Below are 24,114 nucleotides of genomic sequence, written 5' to 3' on the forward strand. Positions count from 1 at the left end.
TCTCTAGCAGCATGAAATTGTTGTAGTGATTAATGCCATTCTGCATGTAATGATGGTTGATAATCCCATGTGAAGTATTTAGCACAGACATTGGCACCTGATACAATTGCAATAAATATATCATTACTGGACACTATGCTGGGTGTGTTACTAAGCTCATAATATGCCTGGTTTGAAATGAATTAGGGGTTGAACTTAGTTACCTCATTAGTCTCACAGCAGGTGAGTGAATTAGGCAGGTGATTATTCCTGTTGTCCATATCAAGAAATTAGGGTTAAGTCAATCGTTTGATAGGTTATTCCAATGAAAACAGTTACCAATTACTATACATCAAAAACAAAAGAAAGTGCTCTGTAAATATCATCATTTCCAATCCTTGCAAAAAGAATTCTGTGAGATAACATATATTGTCTGAATTTTCAGAGGAGGGAATGAAAAGAAAGTAAATGATTTATTCAACATACTTCAGAGCCCAGGCTCCTGAACCGTCCTAAGATCTATCTCATCTTATTTTCCTCTTCTACTTTCCCCTCCTTTTCTCCTCTTACCACTTTTTATGACATTGACATTGAGATATCATCCACATACCGTGAAATTCACTCATTTAAAGGATAGAGTTCAATTTCTTTGGTGTATCCAGAGTTGTGCGATCATCACTACAATCTTAAGTTTAGAACATTTTGTGTCATCTCCCAAGTAAATCTGTACCCACTAACACTTCACTCCCCGTTCCCTCTCATCTCCTCCCCAGCTTTAGGCAATGACTACTCTATGTTCTGTCTTTATAGATTGACCTCTTCTGGACATTTCATATGAAAAGATTCTTGCAATATGCACTCTTTTGTGTTGAGCTCCTTTCATTTAGTATAATATTTTCAAGGTTCATTACTATTGTAGCATGTAAGATCTTCACATTCTTTTTTATGAAAAGCAGTTTGGTAGATTCTCAAATTCATAAATATAGGGTTGCTATAAGACCTGACGATTCCATTTTTACGTATGTATATAAAATAATTGAAAATATACTTGCACAATAAAGCTTGCACACACACATTCAAAGCTATATCATTTATAATCACCAAAAAGTGGAAATGTCTCAAATGTCCATCATCTGATGAACAGATAAAAAAACTGTGTTCAATTCTGAAACAGAAACTTTAACATCAGTCAACCAAACTGAAAATTGCCTTGTACCTGCCTGGTGTTTTTTATCTCATTACTCTTCAAGAGCATGATGCTTTGGATAGCTCCTTGTCCAGAATTCTTCTAGCTATTACTTGTGTTTTGTTCCATTATTGCTATTCACTCCTCAACTTACTTCATTCTGGTCTTTGCTACTATGGCCAAATATGATTTATAATGTTATTTTATTACTTAATTTAAGAGTCCAGTTTCGGTAAATAACTTTCTTGTCTCATTAACGTAATTCTATGCATCGTCTATAGTGACCTCCTTCACAAAACAATCCCTCTCATTGGTTTATTTGGCACAATTAATGCTATTTTAATGCCTACGGAGCCCAAACTTTACTCACAAACTCCAGGTCTGTGTTTTCACCTAAGTGATATTTCCATTCGATCACTCATAATAAACTCAAATTCAACAGGTAAAACTCTTTTTGTTTGCTTTTTTTGGTGGCCCTTATCTCTGTGAAGTTAGCTCTATAAACGGCAGCACTATCTATTAAGTTTTTAAGATAGAAAACTAGGAATGGTGAATGTTTACCTGCTTTTCTCATTTCTCCTACACCACCCAATTAATGTCCAACTCTGTTTCCAATTTACATGTATCTTTTGAATTCACCTGTTAAACTGATTTCCTTCTATAATGCCACCTTAGTGAAAGCCACAGTGATCCCTAAGTTAGACAAATGCAAAAGCATCTGACATTGATCTCACTTAAATAGATCTCCTGTGTGACTTGTTGCCCCACATGCACCTTACCTAATCTATTCTAGACACTTCAGTAGAAATAAACATTTAAATGATTATTGTTTCACATCACTTTTGTTTACCCTTATCCCTTGGATAAATTCTATAATCCTTTCCTTGACTTATATTGCACATGATTGGGAACCTGACTGCTCTCCGACCTCATTAGTTTCTACATTCCTCAGTGCTTCTTCCAGCAATAGCTATTTCTACTTTCTCTCTCTCTCTCTCTCTCTTTTGTTTGTTTTATGGGATAGGAACATGCTCTCTCTCAGCTATGTAAATCCCAACCTCTTTTCCTTCTACCAATATTCTTTTCCTTTCTGCACTAAGTCAGACTTCCTCCTTTCCTAAGACAGACCTTCTTTTATCCAGAAGATTCTGTTAGCTCCTATCATTATATACATTCGTAGTTCTCTGCATTTCCTCTTTCATACACTTGTAAGTATATGTTTGCATCTTTTCCTCTACAGTGATGATATACTCCATGAGGGAAAAAACATGTCTATCGTGTTCCTAGTTACGTCTTCAGCATCCAGAACCATCCTTTGTGAACTCTGGGTACACAGTATGGTCTGTGGGGTGAACAAATAAGTTATAGTGACTACAGACAGTCTCATCACCATTGTGATTAATAATAGAGAAAAAGAATCATTGTCACTCTCAAGACAAGCAACTACTCATAGTCAAAGGGAAAAGACAGGCAAACCCGAACCAGAAACAGAATTTTCAATGGGTCTTTCCTTCAGGTTTTATCTAGATTTCTTTTTCATGCTTAGGCATATTAAGGTTATATTCATAAAATTCAATATTTTTTAAATGTTTTGACTTACATTCCAGTTGGTTAACATACAGTTTAATATTCATTTCAGGTGTACTGTTTAGTGATTCAACACTTACATGCAACACCCAGTGCTCATCAGAAGTGCACACCTTATTCCCCTTCACCTATTTAATCCATCTCCACACGCAAAATTCAATATTTTTAAACATTTAAGATAGGGCAGAGAATTCAGAAAACAAATTGAGAAATAAAATAATTATAAGTGCCTATTGCATGGTCATTAGATGGTCGAAAAGCTGAATAAACTTAAGAAAAGAATGCTTTTTGAAGGTACATTTCAAAGCTCAAGTCAAATGATAGGAAAAAGGAACACTTTCATAAAGAATAGTTTGTTGGGTTTTGGGGAAAAAGGTTTAGGGGTGCCTGAGTGGCTCAGTTAGTTAAATGTCTAACTCTTAATTTAGGCTCAAATCATGATCTTGGGGTTTGTGAGATCAAGTCTCATGTCCGGCTCTTCGCTGACATCATGGAGCCTGCTTGGGATTGTCTTTCTTCCTCTCTCTGCCCCTCCTCTGCTCATGCTCTCTCTCTCTCAAAATAAATAAATAAACTTAAAAGAAAAAAAAAAGTTTAGTTATCTGTCCAACTAGTTTGAAATAAAGTCTGTATTTATATTCCCATTATTTTTAAATGATAAAAAATTTGGTTTCTTCTAAAATCTGCCACTGCTGTTTTTTCTCCCAATCCTTTTCTCTTAATTTTTTTTAAATAGTAACTGCTTCAAAAAATAAGTAATTAGCATAACAGACGCAAACCTAAAATATTATGTTTTCTAATATATATTTCACTGTATTTTTTATTTACAAGTTCTAAACTCTTCATGTGACTGAAGAGCTGGTCTTTGAAAAGAAATCTTTAACTGTTATTTTTCCCTAGAGATATATTAGTCACTTTAAGTTAAAAAATAAAGATTTTTAAAATCATTTTTTGATTTTCAGAGACTGATGTACCAAATAATCTAATTAAATATCTAGCATGTGTAAGGTCGAAAGAGGTACACCACTGAAAATTCTATTCTTATTTCCTACAGAGAAATAGATATCTTTCTTTTTCTTATTTAAGGAAATATGAATCTCCCAGTGGCAGATTCTAGTGTATTTTCTATCTATATTAACCTTTACTGTCTCCAGGTAGAAGTACTCTCTTAAGACTATAGTCTTTCCTCCTTGATCAAAAGTCAAAGGCAGAGCAAAGAAAACTTCCAAAGCACCAAGAATCTTTAAATATAAAATGTAATTTTAAAATAAAACATGTATTTCATATTTTACACCTTCAACAGTAGTTATTCCAGAATAATAAAATTCCCTATCATAATCAAAACTTCCCTTTTTGACACTTGGCATTTCTTTGAAATTTTATTTTTCATGGGTTTCTTTTATCCTTTTAGCATATACAGAAAAACCTTGGATTGTGAGCAACTTGTTTTGTGAGTGTTCTGCAAGACAAGCAAACATTTCTAATACATTTTAACTTGATAAATGAACGAGGTCTTGCAATTCGGGCAGCACATGATGCCAAACATCGCATAATCAAAACTGAGCCAAAGGTTCTTGAAATTCGCTTTGATATACAAGTGCTTTGGATTACAAGTAGGTTTCTGGAACAAATTCTGCTCCTAAACCAAGGTTTTATTGTACTTTTTTTCTTCAGAGCTATTTATGTACTTTCTGCTTATATTTAGGTGGGCAATCTAAGAAAAAATTTAATGTAATTTATAGCGTTATATGTATTTTTAAAAATGGAGATTGTAAATACTACATATGTATAATGATAAGGTAAAATGCTCAATAAAAATCACCACTCCTGAATTCTTCTTCTTATCTTGGATGTTTTTTAAGTGCTGCTGACATTAAGGCAGAATATGAAAACTAATGGGCATTTTTCACTATTTCATTTGTGACTCTTTGTTGGGTTGACAACTCATATTAAAAGAGCTTTTTCATAATTAATATTCAGTTCAAGTTACCCACATTTATGGAGCAGTTAAATAAAACAAAAATTTGGTTAAGGAATAAAGGTCCGATATTCAACAATTTAAATAAAGTTATTTGGGGATTTTTTCCCAAGAAGTTTTATCTGCAGTTTGTTTCATTACATAAAAATTACAAACATTCTTAGCTTTAGAGCTGCATTATAATAAGCCATCATTTTACTAAACATCAATTTTCTCAATGCGTACTTGACAATTATGTTAGATTTGCCCAAACTATTTAAAATATAATCTCAAAATTAAAAATACTATGCTTATGATGGTGTTATAGTTTTTTTTGCTAGTATAAATGGATGGAAATATTTAGCCAATGATAAAGAAAATTGTTTTTAATTCTTGCTTCTAATAAAAAAGCAAAATGCTTTTAATTTTTATTATGGTTGGTGCAGCTCCACTAAATTATCCATACTAATATGGATCAAAATAGGAATCAAGATAATAATAATTTTATAGTCCTGATTGACTTTCTTAAAAATACAGAGCATCACTGCTAGGAGAGAAAATCTTACAAATTTTCAGGAAAAGTAATAGAACTGAAAAATGTATTGGAAATTGAATATTCTTGGAATAGCAATTCAAATATGTAGTTTATATCTAATTCTGAGGAATAATTTTTAGACTTTTCCCAATTGCCATATTCATGGTAGTAAAGCTTCTCATTATGTATCTGTCATCTATTCTCTAGCTTACAACCCAGAAGATAGACATTATAAAAAGAATATATAGTTTAGATATTTCATGTGGTTTAGTTTTTTTGCTGTTGGTCTGGCACAATTTACTTAAATAAATGAATTTGAGGATAGTAATGATGACTTAGCAAAGGGCAATTATTCTTTACAAAGTCCTATACCACAATATGCATTGTTTTCTTTATGAACTAGTTGTATGATTATAAGAACTAAATGGTATGCCGTTGTGTATTCCATCTTCTATCATGGCGTGTTGTAAAAGAGGAATAGCAGTCAAAGATGGAAAAAAAAAATGTCCCTTATGTTTTTGAAGGAACTAATAGCACCCTTTGGAGTTGCTAATTGGCAAAAATCTGCAACCATGGGCTTTCAAGGTACGGTTACCATGGCAAATTTGCTTTGAAGTTGGCACTTGTGAATATTTGACTTAATTTTCTTTCCAAGTTTGGGGACTGTATGAACAACACAGTAATTCTTTCACAGACAAGTCTCTTTTGAGAAGTCCAATAAATGATTGCCATCACAATAGTTTTGGTTTTCTCTACAGAGGATAAATGAGCTTACCACAAAAAGACTTCTCCTAATGTTTTGTAGTAATTTTTAATCTTTATTCTTTCCATAATATATGGGGTCTGTAGAAAGATGAGGGAAAAAAAATTAAAGTCATTGTCTACTACTGTAGAAGGTCCAGCAATAAAGCAGTTCAAATTTCCCAATAGTGGACATATTAAATATCTAACTCAGAAACATAGTGTTTAATTGCTTGAGTCTTATAAATGGAGACCATTCATTAAAAGTCTGTGATCATGTAATAAGATTCATTTGAACATATTGATCTTGTGTTTTCTCAAATTATCAAAAACCAAACAGTATGGTTTATAAATAAAGGTGAAAAATTGTATACTTATAAATAATTTAGATTTATAATATAGATTTATATATTTTTTATTCTTTTAATGTTTATTTATTTATTTAATTTTTTTTAACGTTTTGTTTATTTTTGAGAGAGACAGAGACAGAGTGCAAGTAGGGGAGGGGCAGAGAGAGAGGGAGACACAGAATCCGAAGCAGGCTCCAGGCTCTGAGCTGTAAGCACAGAGGCAGACACGGGGCTCGAACTCATGGAGTGTGAGATCATGACCTAAGCCGAAGTCGGATGCTTAACTGACAGAGCCACCCAGGCGCCCCAATATTTATTTATTTTTGAGAGAGAGAGAGAGAGAGAGAGAGAGAGAGAGGTGGTGGGAAGAATAGAGAGGGAGAGACAGAATCAGAAGCAGGCTCCTGTGCTGACAGGTCAGAGCCTGACAAGAGGCTTGACCCCACGAACTGTGAGTTCATGACCTGACCTGAAGCTGGAAACTTAACCGACTGAGCCCCATAGATTTATAATTTTTTAGCAATAAAAACCACGTTAAATTTCCTTCTTAAAGTTTGTGTTTATCAATATTTTAAATGAAATATGTGAAAACGGTGTTCAGATAAAAGACTCATAGCATATATTTGAATAAGCAGAAATAATAGAGGAATGTCAAAAAAGAATTTAAGAAAATAGCAAGTAGTGAAAATTTTAAGGGTGAATACAACGAATGTACAATACAATAACTGTAATGTAGTCATGTAGTAAGAAAGTATTTTGAAGCACACCTCTCTGTGTTCTTCTGTTTCTTCTTTCCTTGCACAGCAGCACTTTCATATTATATCTCAGTAACAGCAACCAAATTTATATTTTGAAATTTTATATAAAGGATGTCTAAATTAATCAGACTGGAAGAATAGACAAACATGAAAAGTTTATGAAACAGAGGCAATATTTATATTAAAAAATAAATGTACATAAATGTAAACGTGTTACTGATTTTAAGATGCATTGTATCCTTAGATTAAAACGTAATTGCCTAATATTTAGCAGGTTTTTTTTAGGGAATCATAATCAACCTTATTAATGGAATAGCTATGAATTAATTACTTTCTTAGCAGTTGTTTTTAAATTTTTTTAACGTTTATTCATTTTTGAGAAACAGAGTGTGAGTGGGGGAGGAGCAGAGAGAGAGGGAGACACAGAATCTGAAGCAGGTTCCCAGGCTCTGAGATGTCAGCACAGAGTCTGACCCGGGGCTCAAACCCACAAACTGTGAGATCATGACCTGAGCCATGCTAAACCAACTGAGCCACCCAGGTGCCCCTTAGCATTTGTTTTTAAGTTCAATTTCTTATGTTTTGTCCCCTCCTTGTTTTTATAAGATTTTTGCTTCCCTTCCCTTATGTTCATCTACTTTGTATCTTAAATTCCACATATAAGTGAAGTCATATGAAATTTGACTTTCTCTGACTAATTTCAATTAACATTATACCATCTAGTTCTAGCCACATTGTTGCAAAGGACAATATTTTTTGATTGCTGAGTAATACTCCATTATATATACCACATCTTCTTGATCCATTCATCTGTCAATGGACATTTGGTTCCTAAATATAGAGAACAAACTGAGGGTTGCTGGAGGGGTTATGGGGATGGGCTAAATGTGCAAGAGGTATGAGCACTGGGTGTTATATGTAAGGGATGAATCACTGGATTCTACTCCTGAAATCATGATCAAACTATTTGCTAAGTTGGCTATAAATTAAAATATATATATATATATTTTAAAAAATTTAAAAAATACATTCAATTTCTTAAAAATGGATCAGAACTGATATTTGTGAAGAAATAGGATCTGATATTCATTATTGTAGTTAACTTTTAAAAAATAAAATAATTTCCTTCTACTTTTTGTTATTTTTTCTTATATTTCTTTATGTTCAATGACTCAAGTATATGGCATCATAAAATAGCATATTTATTCATGCTTATATATTATTTTTTTATACTTTTTGGAAATTTTATTTATTTATTTTTGAGAGAGAGAGAGAGAGAACACATGGACGTGCACGTGCAAGTTAGGGTGGGGCAGAGAGAGAGGTAGAGAGAATCGAGAATCCCAACCAGGTTTGGCTCTTTGGGCAGTGTAGTGCCTGACATGAGTCTCTAACTTATGAACCAAGGTCATGACCTGAGCCAAAATCGAGAGTCAGATGCCTAACTGACTAAGCCAACCATATGCCTTAATGCTTATATATTATTTTAAATAAATTACTTGAATTAATAAGGGAGTCATGGTTCTGTTTGCATTGGACTTTCTGATTAGTAGAATTATTTTTTCAGTTTATTTATTTAGTTTGAGATAGAAAGAGCCAGAGCTATATGATAAATGACTAGAAATGTTAATTAAGAAAACTAATAAAAGTATTAGATAAGTGCGTTTTTGATCATACCTTTAAGATAATAAGAAGTAATAATATAAGCAATTTTATACCATTATTCTAAAGCTTTTGATAAACCAACATAAAATAATGATCATGAGGTTGGATACTTTATGACAGCATGGACTATTGATTACTTATTTTGTATCCCTCAATGTAAAGTTTAGTGTCTTCTTAGTAGGTCTTCAGTAAATATTTTTTAAAATAATAGTTTCTTTAAAAAAGCAGCAGCATGGGGGCACCTGGGTGGCTCAGTTGGTTTAGCCTCTGATTCTTGGTTTCAGCTCAGGTATGAGTTCAATTTTTTGAGTTCAAGCCCGGTGTTGGGCTCTGTGCTGACAGCATGGAGCCTGCTTGGGATTCTCTGTCTCCTCTCTCTCTGACCTTCCCCCACTCATGCTGTCTCTCTCTCAAAATAAATAAATACATTAACCCCCCCCCCCACCAAAACAAAACAAAACAGTAGTTTAAGCAATAATATAGGGATCGTTTTTAAAGGAATACATTTCTAAAATGTTTTTAGAGTATTCCAAAGTCATAGATTTCTAAGGGTATTGTTGAGAAATCAGTTCCTGCTTCAATGATTTCATATTGTTTCAGAGAACACGTGAGATTGAATCTGGGTTCTATTGTTTCCTGTGAATAATAACTGGACATCTGTTTATTCTGCAAAATCTGTGATGATTAGCTTTTTCATCTGTAATTTGAAGGATTAAATTGTACTTACAACACTGGCTTGCTGTGAGAATTAAATGAGTTAATAAGTCTGAAGAGTTTAAAGAGTTTTGAGTCTATTCATTTCAACATAGTTCATATTAAGACCATTTGTTTGGTAATAAAAGTCTTACTCTATTAAGAGTTGATTTTTTTTTAAATTTAGAACTACTTTAATGAGTTCTTAAAAACTGCATTTCTAGGGGCACCTGGGTGGCTCAGTCAGTTGGGCATCTGGCTTCAGCTCAGGTCATGGTCTCTTGGGCTATGAGCTCTAACCCCGCGTCAGGCTCTGTGCTGACAGCATGGAGCCTAAGGCATGCTTCGGATACTGTGTCTCCCTCTCTCTGCCCCTCCCCTACTCATGCCTCTGGCTCTCTCTTTCTCTCAAAAGTAAGTAAATATTAAAAAAAATTTAAACTGAATTTCTAAATCCATTGGGCCATAAATTCATTAAATATTTTGGTACTACTTCAGTAAAGTATAATTACCCCTTATTTTACTAAACTATTGACCAGCAAATGAATTAATTAATAGTTCCTTGCTTTGCCAAAGATTTTGAAATCTGGCTTTCAAAACCTAAATCATGTAAGAGTAATTCTTTATTTATTTGTCACTGCCAAGATTGAATTCTATAAAATTTCCCTTAAAATTCAAATGGTCTTGACAGATGTCTTTCTATTATTTTATAACTGCAAAGTTTATACATTTCTGTATAACTACTTTATCTGTATGGTTTCTCAAGATATTTTGGTATAGTTTTTTTTTTTTTTTTTTTTTTGTCTAAGCAAAAAGCCTTTCTAGGCTTGTCTTTTTCCACATATAACACTAACATTCCTTCAAAGCCCCAAATATAATATAACCACATAAAAGCTAAGAGTCAGGTAGGGTAAATTCATTTGAATGCAGTAATTGACCTTCCCCAGACTTCAGAAAATCTGGATATAGATGGTAACACATTGACACCGACATCTCAATTTGCAGTCAATTCAGTGATTTTGCTCGTCACCAGTGTCTTGAACATATATGTGTATAGATAGATCTACTTCATTCAATGTTAGTGGTTGTAAAGTATTCCTTATGTAAATAAATTACTGAATTTTTAGTATTTCCATATTTGCTTATAATTAGATTTTGTGACGTTTATGTAGTATATCTTAGAAGTAACATGTGATTATTAACAAGTTTATTGGGGCTGAAGAACCAACATTCACCTGCCAGGTTTTGCTTCTGTTCTGTGTAGACTTCCCTCCCCATCTATTCTGTTGGGCATGGAGATTGGCACACCAGGTAATTAGGGAACTTAGATAGTCAGTGATGAACTTGTGGACTGTTGCCCTTTCAGTTTCAGTAAAAGGAGTGAAAGTAAGTATAAGTTAAAAGGAGCCAAACACAGTAAAGTTTTCAATTAATATGTGTGCAACTGATCACTTCTTAACCAACAATAGCTTCTGGAATAATATAGATTTCCTTCTAAAGAACTAGAGGCTTTTAAAGTCTATGTCTACAACAATAAATTGAGAGATCAGTTCCTTGCTTCAGTTTCTTTTATAACAATGAGACCATGAAGGGAGATTACATTTTTGTGCCAGTTTTCTGAAAATAAACTTTTCCCTTAGTAGAATCTAGGCATGTGTCCAACATATTTTACCCTTCCTCTGGGAAAAAAAATGCTAAGGGCTTAATTTTTTAATTAAGGCAATCATTCCTGGGTTTTTCTTCCCTCAGAATAAACGTTTTTTATAATAGACAATTTCTTGGTCCCATGCCAATTGACTTCCATGTGATAGGTCCAGCAATGTCTGAACCCTCAGAGATGCATCTTAGTTTCTCTGTGGGGAGAGTCCTCAGTTTCTATACAGATGTATTAAGGGTGGGCCCATGACACAAATTTACCATGTCCAAACTTATTTAGATACCATTTACATTTAAACTGGGAGTTTGCTAATAAATGACTTAACAATACATCAAAACTATCTTTCTATCTCGTGATTTTGTGGGAACATAAAATAGATCATCATTATTATATTTACCATTTATTTGTAAAAGAAAGATGCAAAGCTAAACGCATCAACTTTGTCAATGAGGGTGAATCCATGGCAGATGATGGGCCGGCCAAAGGCCCTTACCTTTCTAGATGGCTGAACTGAAACTCTAAGTTACTAATAGCAATGAATCAAATTGAATTTAGTGTTCAAGGACTGAAAGCCACAAAACCGCATCAAGCACTATTGATTTTTCTTAAGTGCTGAAGCTTTTAAGGGGATTTTATAAAGAAGTGTGTTGTATAGGTCTATGTGCCATCAATTTTGTTGAATTTTGAAACTTGAATACAGTTTGGGAGAACTAAACAAATGGAGAGACCTTTGGGGTTGATACAAATAAAATCAAGTTCCCAAACAATTGTTTGGTGGGAAATAGAAAAACACACCACAGACATTCAGTCTTACTGCACTGGAATGGTAGAAACCAGTGAGGCTATTAGATGTTGTCATCAAGAGTAAGAGAATAAGGCTAAAATAGCACATGGGTTGTCACACTTCACTACTTCCCACGCACAGGGGACATGGCTAGCTCACCAGTCATGTTCACGTGTTCCAGAGCAGCATCAGACATACGCATGACAGAAGCCTCGCACACACAACTCTTGCATTTACAGTATGTCACCATACTAAATTTGTGTTTTCACTTGCCATTACATGAGCTCCTTCCTTCCTGACAGTTTACTTTATACCTATCTCCCAATACATGCATGGACTACACATTTCCAAGACAACCACTAAATCATATAAATTTAAATTCAGTATGTTTAAACTGTTATCTGATGATGCCTTGAACTAAAACATTTTTTTTTTATTTTAAGAACTCAAATCCAAGAAAACAATTCAAAATGATCTAAGTGAGGGTGTTACTGCCTTACATCTGTCTTGCGTATATGTTTACAGGGCAAACTTACAAAATATTGAATGCCTAACACACTAAAGCAGATAGAAACAGAATGAAAGCACAACTTGGAAAAGTTTTTCTTGGGGAAGGAGTAAATATAATGTGTATCATTGAAACTGAACCTCTGTCTACTTAACTTCCATGTATTTTGGATGATAATTGGAGACCCATTATTTTCCTCCAAATTCTCCCTTGAATTGTGTTTATATTGATATATCTTGTGTATCTAATAATTCATATTTTTGCAGCCTTTTTCCATAAAAAACGGGTTTTGGAAAAAATTTTATCCTTGACTTTTTGAAGTAAACAAAAGAATAATTTTTATATTTATGAAAGGAAATAGTTTATGGACACTTCTTGGACATTTTTATGTTATAGAAGGAAGACAGTTTTGATTATAAAAAATATCTTCCCATTTGGAATAGATTATTTGGGGAATAATTATATTATTGAGTGGACTATCCATATGGTTTCCTATATAAACAACCTAGATACTCATATCAATTTAAGGTCAGTTGATAATGAACTGTGTAGAAATAAAATAGAAATTTATAAACAAAACCATGAGTTAAAGTCTCAAATATATTTAAAGTAATATTTTCTCATTTGGCTATTTATAGCCATAGTTATCATTAATCTGAACTGCTGCAACAACTTGGAAAAAAATGAATCTATTTCCAATGAAAGCAGATTAATATTCAGGTTGGGATAAGAGAGCTTTATCTATTTATCTAAGAGAATATATAACACAGACTACCACGAAAGACTCAACCCAAAATTCCTGAGAGAAAAGTACTGAGCATTGCCCACACCACAAAGTATTTTCTACAATTATATAAGAGGCATTTAAAATAGATCTAGATAAATAATGTAACATCGAAAAAATGTTCATTCTATAAGGAAATTTGTTTTTCATATTTAAATTGATTGCTCTTAAACTTTGATATAGTTGTAAAATATTTTTGTTTTTATATCCTATATTTCAAACCTTAGAGTCTGATAAGTACTAAAGGTGATTATTTTATCAAAATTACATTAATATGTGTTTATTCAGTGTCCCAAAGGACAGTAAGGAGTATATTGTTATAGTATTATTAAATTTGTCTTGGAGGCACCTAGGTGGCTTAATCACTTAAGTGACCCACTCTCGTTTGAGGCTCAGGTAGTGATCTCATGGTCGTGAGATTGAGCCCCCGAAGCTTAGGATTTTCATGCTAAGCATGAAGCCTACTTGGGATTCTCCCTCTGTCCCTCCTTCTCTGCTCTTCTCCCACTTCTGCTCTCTCTCTCTCTCACTAAAAATAAATAAATAAACTTAAAAATATTTATTTTTAAAATAAAATATAAAATATTTTATTTTAAATATTTATTTTTATATATTTTATATTATATAAATATTATTTATATTATATATATTATATATATTATATAATATAAATATATTTATATTATATAAATATATAATATTATATATTTATATATTTAAAATAAAATATAAAATATTTATTTTAAAAATAAAATATAAAAATATTTGTTTTGGAAAGAGTGATATTTGGCAACGAGAGACAACTATGTTTTATGTGTATATGTGAAGTCACAAGAGAATATAGTAAACTTTAAACAGTATGTTCATTAACTTTGTGATTAAGACTTTTAAGAAAGCATAATCATTGATTTAATGTTAATCTAGAAGAAAATGCATTCAGATATTTCAGACAAAATTTGAAGCTGTTCCAGGAAGAACGATGAGATTAAGGAATGGAAATATGATGGTTTTCCTTCCAGAAAATGAGTACTGTTACAGAGCAGTTTTGGAGCATTCTTTCAGCTAAATTGTGGAAAATAGCTGAAAGATGAGGATTCAGCTGTTTTCATTGAAGTCTCAATTATTAGGAAAATGTTTTGTTTTTATATGGTCATTGAAGAAGGAAAATCTTTTGAATGATAAGGCAGTCTGGAACATGTAACTTTTTCCACTAAACAAAAATTGCATCTGCCCCCCAAAATGAGGATTAATTTTAGATCAAAATTGGAAAATAGACAATAGAAAGAAAAGAGAACTGTCAGTTGAGAAAGAGGCCTCTTAATAGCTTCTGTTAATGTACCTTTCTCTGAAATATCAGAAATAGAGTAAAAAAGAGCTGTATTTAAAATGTATCACTTCTGTTAAGGGTCATGACTATTGTCTAGTATGTTGGAAATTATTACATACTTACTGTGATCCAGATAGATCACCATAGTTGACATGAATCTTTGTATTTCCCTGTACAGAGCTTAGACAGAAAGCCTCAGTAGAAAAAAATTAAGTAGACTTCAATCTAGTTTTTTTTTTCCTTAATTAAATCCCATCATTCCTCAGGTCAATTCATTATTTGATATACAGACGCGGTACAGATAAGATTGCATCTCAATTTTCCAAAGATGATCCACCTGTCTTAAAGCTCCAGCATCCTCACAAGAAGAGAACAGTTTACTTTCTCTTTGATGGTGCCCATCGTTAGCATGGGAGTTTGGCAATCATTTGGATTCAGTACACACATTTGTCTGCTATGCACCTAGCCTTCTGGGGGTTATGGTATAACTTCCAATTTATCACATCATGACTCAGGCTACTGCCATTTGCTGTGAGGAGTAAGCACTCTAATTCTCAACTAAACTTTCACCTGGGAAATGGAAACTCAGATTTCCTAGAACTTCACATAAGAGCCCTGAAAGTGTTTGGAGATAGTCAGCAACGCCTCCTATAAATGTTCCATGAAACTTTTTTTTTTAATTTTTACTTTACCTGTATTCAACTGAAGGGACCATATAAGGTTTTCATTTATGGCCAGAGATTCAATGTTCTCTTACCCTGAAGTTAATTATATTATAAATAAACCCTGCTTTGTTTTTTATAATTATTCAATTTTCTCTACAAATTATTTTCATTTTCCTCCAGGTCAATGTTCTTTATGATCTTACTAGTGTTGGCAATTCCTGTAGTTCACAAATACTTCCAAATCTGTGATAAGTGCTTTGTAGCATGTCAGTTAAGAATTTGGGTCATTGCTTCATTATTCGTTAAAGAGATGCTGGGGGCAACTTGGAAAGGAGAATAAAATACAGTTTTACTTTCTCACATTATTGATAGGTCAGACACGGATATTCCTCAGAAAATCTTACACTATCTGAGGGCTTTTTAGTCGTAAGTCTTAAACTGCTCTTTTTAATAGGGCTGCCCACATGCATATAATATTTGGAATCTATACTTAAGATATAGTCATTGGTTTTGTGAAATTCAGATGTAAGGGGGATCCTGTGCTTTTTATTTACTACAACAGGTGACCTTTATATTAATTTCTTAGAGCTACTATCTTAGTCTATTTAGGCTGCATAAAAAAATACATAGGCTGGCCAGCTTATAAACACTAGCAATATATTCCTCACAGTTCTGAAGGCTGGAAGTTCAAGATCAGGTGGTTGACTCCTGTGTCTGGTGAGAACCAGGCTTCCGGGTCAATGCATAGCCCTCTTTTCCCTGCAACCTCACCTAATGGAGGGGGCAAGGAATTTCCCAAGCCACTTTTATAAGGACATTAATCCAATTCACGAGAGGTCTGTCCTCATGAGCTAGTCATTTCCCGAAGGTTCCACTTCCCAGTACCATAAACTTGAGGTTAGGTTTCAACATATAAATTCTGTCAATGACAACTACCATAAAAAGTACCACAAACTGAATGGATTAAAACAATAGAAATTCATTATCTCAGGGTTCTGTACTCTAGAAGTCTGAAATCAAGCTGTCGATAAGGCCATGCTCCCCTTGAAACCTGGAGAGTTACCTTTTCCGAGTTTCTGAGATTCGCCAAGTATCCTTGGTGTTCCATACTTGGAACACATACTTGGGTTCCATACTTGAAATGCTACAACATTGCAGTCTCTGCCTCTGACTTTACTGGTGTTCTACCTTGGTGTGTCTGTTCCTCTGTTTTTCTTCTCTTCTTATAAGGACACTACCCTCCTCCAATATGTATGACTCCATTTTAAATAAGTACATTTATAATGACTGTATTCCCAATAACGTCACATCATGAGATAATGAGAGTTAAGATGTCAACATATCTCTTGGGGGCATAAAATTCAGCTCATAACAATTCAATTTACAAAGCTATTTCCCTTTACAGAAACAGAATGTGGTTTCTTATTTTGAATTAAGAAACAACAACTACCTGTGTTAAAAATAGCTCAGTTGTTACCTATATCCCAAGACTCCAAATACATAGGAGTTAAAGTGCTTTTGAATATTAAGTTGACTAATGTATTTTGTTCAAATTAATAAGCATTTTTCTTAAGAGATAGGATGATAAGGAGTTTGCCAATAATAGTTAATGTTTTTATAAAAGCCAAAGTAAACATTTCTGATTTATTACCCCAAAGACATGAAGATTAGTTGATTTCTATGCCATGTTGTTAAACATAAGTTTCACTTGTCAGTTATCGAGATTATGCTAAATATATATTATTATGTTCAATAAAAAGAATGATGATGATACAGACATTATCTCTTGTACCTTCTAGTCTGATAGGCAAGATAAATGGGGACATAGCAAAAGATATAATCATTCAACTGTCATCACAGGTTCATCAATACAAAGTTATGATCAAAAGGAAAAAAAAAGCTAATTGCCCATTTTTAAATGATGTAATATTCCTTGTTATACAGCGATTGCTGTCAGATCTTCTTCAGAGAACCAAGAAGTAAATAATTCAAAACATGAGAAAAAAACTAAGTTATGTCTATTGTGGAGTTATTATCATAGTGAAAGCTGAAATAATCTAAAAGTATGATAATGCAAATATGACATACTTACTTGGTTTATTTTACATACAAACGTATACAGGCATATGTAAAATTTGGGAAAGTAATAAACAGGACTAGAATTTTGCATATTACTTGAAAATAATATATTTCTTCTTAATTTTCCAAAATTTGAATTATAACATATGTGATTAGAAAAAAATTAAGTTCAGTTTTATATTTTTCAGGTCTATGAAATTTTATAACTAAGAAATTACAGAAATGAAGCTTCTGCATAAACATTTGTTATAAAAGATATATTCAAAATAAGGCACTACAGATTTCAGAGAAAATCACACTGTATTCAAGAGATTTCATTCTTGCTCTGAAACTCTGGTTATTTCAGGCTACTCTAGTAGTAATCAAACAAACTGGATCCATTAACAGAGAGAGTGAAAAATATGGTATATATCAGCGAAAAATAATCCACTAATGAAAATTTACCCATTATGAATGTGAAAATCCTAATAATATTTCTCTCTCATTTTTGATACAATTAAATAGCATTTAGATTTCCCTATTGATATTCCTTTTCTTATGAATATAGCTGAAGAGGTAAAGTTGAGCTATGATGTCAACATGATAAATGTTTAAGGTTTATATGTCACTTTGTATAATTATCCTTATGATTCTTGGTGAGTCTAAGTGATTCATTGTGCTGCTGTCTGTTTGTCTTGAAATACCAACCCTCTATTTCTCCTTATAATGCAATTGGCAGGATCATAGCATTTCTTAACATCAAGAATGGTTAATAATATTCCTTTGTGTGATACCATTAAAATATGCTAACTAAGGTAAATTTGAGGAAGAACACAAAGACACTTCGAAAGGTTATGATCTACGACAATCCACAGCTTTAGAGATGGTTTAATTGAATTAATTGTTGCTCAGAAGAAACTGAGGAACAAAGAACACACTGACTGGATGTTTTCGTGGAAAAATTTTTGACCTTTTCAACATTAGTGCATTGATTGGCAGATTATTCTATCTCTCTCACACAACAAAAGATAGGAAAAGGTAGAGGTGATATTTGAAAATATAGAAAATTTATGCAAAAATGGAAGCTTCCACCTCTGACAGGAATCAGAAAGAATTAATAGCATATATATACATTTTGTGTGTCTTGTTATGACAATAAAATATTCCAGTGTGTTTGTCCATCTTTTACCTTAAGAATATTACATTATATAATATTCTCAATTTATATTAATTAATTTATATGGAGAATATTACCCAACAGCTTCATTTTGTTCAGTGATATCACTGGTCTAAAAAATTAATTTTTTTTTTCTGTTTTGCAATTCTAAATAACTGTTTTATGAGTTCATAATTTTTTAACTCAGTTGTCTCAATCTATGTCTTCAACAAACACATTCCCTAGATAATCATGAGGCAGAAATCAAATCGCACCACATGAAAGGTGACAACAGAGTAGTTGGAGAGAAGATTTATTCTGGCTGAGCAGAGCAGGGAAGGCAGGATAGAAAGAGGTGGTAATCAGGTTGAGTGGAGTTGCTTATAATTCCCAAAACACTGTGCATTTTTATCCCTCCTAAACTTGATAGTGGCTATTTAATCTTGGAATTTCCAGCCTCCATTGTCTTGTATTCTGGTCAAACTCCTACTCCTCTTACAAAGGCTTGGCTGTCATCTTCTCTGTGAATTTTTTTTCTAACCTTTTCAGATCAAATTAAGCATTGCTCTTTGAATTCCCCACTACCAAATTGCACGCAAGAGCTACAAAATATAATTTACCATACTGTGTGGTAATTTTTTTATGCCTGTATCCATGACAGAATGAGCCTTTTTTTGGTCAGGGGTAGTGTTCTTCAACATTACATTTTTAGCGGTGGAGAGTTGGCATTCAAACAAAGTTTTGTTTTATGTCTTTAAAAATGAAATAAATGCCTTTGCAGGCATTCATTAAGATTTAATAGAGCATTTTAACCTTATTTTCTCTAATTTTGCAATGCTGTTCTCTGTATAAGTGAGAATTTTTATTCTGAAAATGCATTTTAAATATTTGAGTTACATGATGTGATTTGATTCAATAACAGTGAAAGGGAAATTCATAATGCAGTATGATAGACCCCAAACACCCCCATATCAGACAGCTTTTTGTTGAAGAAACACAGGAAAGAGTACAGGAAGATAACAGTGAATGCTTCAAAGAGCATCTGAAATGCCAATATGAATTCTAATGCATCTTGAATGCTAACTGACAGGTAAATCCTGATTCAGAAATGACAACAGAGATAGGAACCAAAGATGGACAGTCAACGTCCATCTGGCATTTGGCGTTTCCAATTAATGTTGATTTTTGCTTACTAACTGATACTGTTGTTAGACATTATAATTGTAAAGAGTAAAAAGAAATATATTTTATATTTCATGTACCCCATATATTTTTTTCATGTACCCCATATTTAGTAACACTTCACAGTCAGATGTCAACAAAAGTAGACAGAGAAAAAGACATTTCCAAATGTTTCTATTTATATTGATGAGTTGGTTTTTTCTTAGCACTAGAGGAAGTGGTCACATACTTTGATATACTTACATTGGTTCTTTAATATTTTGATACCAAACTTCTTAAGTATTTGTTTTTATTTTTAAATTTAAAAAATGTATTAATTTTTGAGAGAGAGAGACAGAGTACAAGCAGGGGAGGGGAAGATAAAGATGGAAACACAGAATCCGAAGCAGGCTTCAGGCTCTGAACTGTCAGCATAGAGCCCGATGTGGGGCTCGAACTCGTGAACCGTGAGATCATGACCTGCGCTGAAGTTGACCGCTTAACTGACTGAGCCAATCAGGTGCCCCTTTTCTTTAAAAAATTTTTTTTCAATGCCAAACTTCTTAATTATTATCATAAGGACCATTTGTATTTTTCTAGTAAGACATGAGATGGAAAAATATCAGTGACAGGAGGAAATAAGGTATTCCATAAATTGAAGAGTAAGTACATAAATATGTCAAAAGGAATGGAAAAATAACCAGACAACAACAAAAACAGTCCAATTAAGACCAAATATGGCATATAAAGATTATAATTCTCAACAGTTCAAGGTTCTGGGTATCATACATCTAGTAGATGCTTCTCTATAAGTTCTTAGGCATAAAGAAAAGGTTACTAATAATAGAATATATCATTGTTGGAGTTTGAGAGGGGGTGCTAAGAACTTTAAAAATGATTTCATTTTACGATTCAGTTTTTAAATAAAAGTCAACTTTTACTTTACTGTTTATTAGAATCATCTGATTAATAGGTTTTAAGAATGACCTTATCTTCAATATACATTCAACTCCACAGATATTCTACTCTATAAAAATAAAGACAGTCAGTGGGCACGTGGGCTGTTCCCATAATTTGGCTATTGTAGATAATGCTGCTATAAACATTGCAGTGCAGGTATTCCTTTGAATTAGTGTTTTTGCATTCTTTGAGTAAACACCTAGCAGTGCAATTACTGGATTGTAGGGCAGTTCTATTTTTAACGTTTTGTGGAAACTCCATAGTGTTTTCCACATTGACTGATGAATGGATAAAGAAGGTGTGGTGGAATATTGCTCAGCCATAAGAAGAACAAAATCTTGCTACTTGCATCAACATGGATGGAGCTGGAGAGTATTATGGTAAGTGAAATAAGTCAGTAGGAGGAAAAAAATACCATATGATTTCACCATATGTGAAATTTAAGATACAAAACAAACAAGCAAAGGGGAAAAAAAGAGAGAGAGCCAAACCAAGATCAGAGTCATAACTATAGAGAATAATCAGATGGTTATCAGAGGGGAGATGGGCAGAGGGGAGGGGCTATTTAGGTGATGGGGATTAAGGAATGCACTTGTGATGAGCATTGGTTGATGCATGGAAGTGTTGAATCACTGGATTGTGTACCTGAAACTAATATTATACTATATGCTAACTAACTGGAATTTAAATAAAAACTTAAAAAAATCAAGACATTTTCTGTATAAGCTTTCCAACCCTATGTTTTTCAAACCTTAGCTACAAAATTTTCAACGAAACTTCAAACCCTTTCTCTATAATAAAGTTTCTTGAGCATCTACTCTATTTCAGATGAACTCTGTCAGATGGTGTGGATAAAGAATAAGAACATATATCCAACTTCCTCAGGAATTTCACAGCTTACAAAATAAGAGATGTACACAACATCAATCACTGCATATTGTGGTGACTGTAAATCAGAGTAGCTCTTTCTTTCCCTTGGCCATTGTTGAAACATTTTTTAAATTAAAAAAAATTCCCTTTTATTAACACAAATAAATGAAACTGACAAAATATCTCATTTGAAAAGTTGATGCTTATTTATCACCTAATGATTTGAATAAACATTTTAAAGAATGTTCTTAATTTTGACATAATCTTTTATCTTATTTTGGTTTTAAATTACAAAGATTTGAAATGGACCCAGCTTAATAAATATTACTTTAACCTTACCCAAAGTTTCTATGCTTTTTCCTTTGTTAATGCTAAAGTAAATTTTAGATTGACTGTAAATAGATAAATAATGTTTTTACTACTCATCCTCATGGAAAAAAAAAAGAAGTCTTTAATTCATGAGGGAAAAATCAATATAATGCAACATTTTCCTTAGGTTAAATAGGAGCAAAATCTTGATAACTATTTGTTTACTTAATTTTTTGCTTGCTTCAGACACAGCCTGAATGCAGTTATGTTGTAGGACCAGATAAATGGGGCAAACACTCAAATGTAACAGTGTGTTCCAGTTCACTAGCAAAATTTCCCAAAGCAGGGTCTGTGATCCAAATCACATTCCATGTTCTCTCACTAGGCAGCTGAAGTTCAAAATCCTCAAGAAATTGCTTGGGCACCTTTAATGAATAGCATTCCAATGGAAATGATGTGATGAGAAGAGTGAAGACTTTGGTTGCAACACCTGTACTTCCATCCTTGATCCCCTACAAATGGACATTCAACTCTGAGAAGTCGTTTAACCTTTCAGCTTATCCAGAAACAATCACAATATTGGTGCCATTTCTTTATCTTTCTTACAGGATAGTGTAGCCCTATAAATACAACTACTTGTGATTTATTTTTTTACTCCTTTTTTGTAAGTGTATTTATTTTCAGAGAGAGAGAGCTGTGTGTGAGTGACGGAAGGGCAGGGAGAGAGAGAGAGAGAGGAGAGGGAGAATCCCAAGCAGGCTCTGTTCTGTCAGCGTGGAGGCGGAGCCCGAGTGGGGCTGGGTCCTGAACCTTGAAATCATGACCTGAGATCAAGAGTCCGATACTTATCTACTGAGCCACCCAGGCGCCACTAGTTTTTTACTTCTAATTAACTTTTGAAAATTATCCATTCTAGTTCAAATATTCAGAGATACAATGTCTTTTAAAAATGTTTCCTTTAATTCATACATTCTCGGAGGATAATTTAGAGCATCTATTAGAGATTAATGCAGCCTCGTTCATACATCAGTTGTTTAATGATTATATATATGAAACTGGGAATAATTCAGAATTCCTGAAACATCTCCTTCTGATTCATTGTGCTTTATTGAAAATTCATTTTTATATGCAAAAAGACAGTTTAACATCACCTCTCAGGGAATTCTAAGTTTCTAGTTAAGTGTTTACTAGCCTGGTCATACCAAATGAATACTTTCCCTTATGTTGTATCTTTGGCATCAGGGCAGACTTTGAAGAAATAATGTTAACCTCTTCCAAATTAATTCTGTGGTTGGAAATTCTATGAACACCCAACCAACAAATGCCTAATTGTCATCATTCATTATGCAGTTATCAGAGGTGGGCACTGATTTTAATATCTCCTAGAAGTCTTGTTTTTAACAAAATAAGCTTTCGTTAGTAATACAACCAGCAAGTTATTTTAGATAGTAGTTTCTGATTTCGTTTTCATGGCAGAAATTTGTCCTCTGTAAAAAAGGAGTTTTCCTTTTTTTCTTCCTCTTTTTGTATTTTTGTTTTTGTAATCTTCCCTCTTGTTCAATATTTTGCATAGCCCATGTTAGCTGATGTGCTAAGACTTAGTATACCTGATGAACTGCATTAATATCCAATGTATAACTCACAGAGAAAGATAGAAAATTAAGCTTGTGGGCACATCATTTTGATTGAGGCTATGATGAAAAAATTCCCAGAGATATTAATAACATTTTCTGATATATGTGCATAATTGTGTGCAAGATAAATCTCTATAGAATAATAGGTAGCGATTTTTAATGGCTCATTGCTTTGAGCCATTTGTTTCTTAAGAAAAACCATCAGTTTCAATAAAATATCAAAGCCCTTAAAGCAACTATTTTCTACTTATATCTTGGTCTTTAACAAATTATCACAGGTCACTGCTCGAAGTAATATGATTGTTCTGTATAGCTACACTCACTTTAATTTTAACCACAGGTCTCTTATATGTTTTGTTTTGCTTTGTTTTTTGGCCAAATAATATCAGGTTATGTCAATCTGGGAATTCAATAGATAGACAAAACAATGTATCTTATTTTCTGAATTATCACTTCTATAATGTCATTTAAGGGAAGTGCTGTGAATCACTTGTTCTCAAACTTATTTTCTGAAGTGATAGAATGGCTGAATCCTGACCATCATGTAACACTTTAGTCAACAACGAGGTCAAAACCCAATGTTTTTGCTTAAAAAACACTCATTCCATGTTCACATTATGTTGGCAGACTGATTAATATTTGGCATTGGGCATTTAAATGGTAAGGTGATGTTCAAAATTCAAAGGCCATTATTAATCTTCACTTGCAAAAATTCACAAAGAATCATTTTATATATGTTTTAAACCCATTATTAGCTTCTCAATTAAAAACATGAAGTCCCTTTAAGTAA

General features: G+C 33.0%; 1 long non-coding RNA gene across 1 annotated transcript in view; it reads right to left on the reverse strand.

Annotated features, from left to right (window-relative positions):
* LOC113604753 (uncharacterized) overlaps positions 1–24,114 on the reverse strand; it is a 97,954-nt gene that overhangs the window by 56,169 nt on the left and 17,671 nt on the right. The window contains exon 2 of the long non-coding RNA XR_008297590.1: positions 6,020–6,087. This is a non-coding gene — a long non-coding RNA (uncharacterized LOC113604753). The remainder of the gene's footprint in view (positions 1–6,019; positions 6,088–24,114) is intronic.

The sequence above is a fragment of the Acinonyx jubatus genome, chromosome C2 (assembly GCF_027475565.1).
Source record: "Acinonyx jubatus isolate Ajub_Pintada_27869175 chromosome C2, VMU_Ajub_asm_v1.0, whole genome shotgun sequence".
NCBI classification, from domain to species: domain Eukaryota; kingdom Metazoa; phylum Chordata; class Mammalia; order Carnivora; family Felidae; genus Acinonyx; species Acinonyx jubatus.